This window comes from Otolemur garnettii, unplaced genomic scaffold (assembly GCF_000181295.1).
Source record: "Otolemur garnettii isolate 467f Iridium unplaced genomic scaffold, OtoGar3 scaffold00021, whole genome shotgun sequence".
NCBI classification, from domain to species: Eukaryota; Metazoa; Chordata; class Mammalia; order Primates; family Galagidae; genus Otolemur; species Otolemur garnettii.
The window spans coordinates 23,859,555-23,860,772 of record NW_003852416.1 but is presented as its reverse complement, the minus strand read 5'-3'; the positions used below and the strand labels follow the sequence as shown (position 1 = coordinate 23,860,772).

Here is a 1,218-nt window from a genome sequence, read left to right as displayed (position 1 = left end):
CTCACAGCAACCTCCCACTCTTGGGCTCAAGTGAGTCTCCTGCCTCAGCCTCCCAAGTAGCTGGGACCACAGGCACCTGCCACAACGCCCGACTATTTTTTGGTTGCAGCCATCATTATTGTTTTGGCGGGCCTCGGCTGGATTCAAACCCACCACCTTAGGTGTATGTGGTGGGCACCTTAGCTGCTTGAGCCACAGGCGCTGAGCCCATCTCTCCTTTCCTTTCCAATCCTATTGGTTCTTTCCCCACTCTGTGTTGATTATTCCCCTACAAAAGCTAACACAGTAGTCTCCCCACCTCCCAGCTCTCCCCACCACATTAACAGAAGGCCGTCATTTTCTTTGCTGGATTTGCCCTTCTCTGTGACCCTTCTCTCCTAGATAGGTCACTTCTGACACAGCCAGGGACTATCACCACGGACAGAGTTATACATACCACCCAAGTGACTCTCATCCAACACAGAAGCCAAAAAGATCAGGGATAATTCATACTCTTCTTCTAAATGATTATATCAAGTTTCCATTATTTATTATTAGATGCCTAGATGTCCCTTTCAAAAAGATTCTAGGGAATCCCATTGACTTAAAGCATTCATTAGGTTACTTAAAATGGAAAGAGGCTCCCTGGAATGACTCTTTGCTCCAGAATTGTTGAGACACTATCCTGAATGGCTGCAGTGGCCTCAACTCTTGCCAATTACCTATTCTACTATGTCACATGGGGATAACCTCTTTGGGAGGGACTCATAGTACAGTCTGACATTGCTTCAGTGTCAAAAGTATCTTTTATTTCTCCCAAATTTCTGGTCCACTCGTCTGCTAGGCAAAGAGCAAAACTCTGTAAATATAATTAAGAAAAAAATGGAGAAAACATAAATAAGCCAAATGAAACAGAAGGTAGCTACTTATATAGAAGAGACTTTTAAGAAACACAGTGAAATGAAAACTCTATGCTAAGAATGAATATTAGGTTTAGTGCCCTTAGCTCAGGGGTTAGGCTGCCGGCCACATATACCAGGGCTGGAGGGTTTGAACCCATCCCGGCCTGCTAAACAATGATGACAACAACAACAACAAAAATTAAAAATTGTCAGGTGTTGTGCCAGGTGCGTATAGTCCCAGCTACTTGGGAGGCTGAGGCAAGAAAATTGCTGAAGCTGAAGAGTGTGAAGTTGCTGTAAGCTGTGACACCACAGCACTCTACCCAGGGCAACATAA

The 1,218-nt window shown here is 44.7% G+C and overlaps 1 protein-coding gene across 1 annotated transcript in view; it reads right to left on the bottom strand.

The window, feature by feature from the left end:
* PIK3AP1 (phosphoinositide-3-kinase adaptor protein 1) overlaps window positions 1-1,218 on the bottom strand; it is a 115,191-nt gene that overhangs the window by 58,577 nt on the left and 55,396 nt on the right. The gene's annotated exons all lie outside the window — the stretch shown is intronic.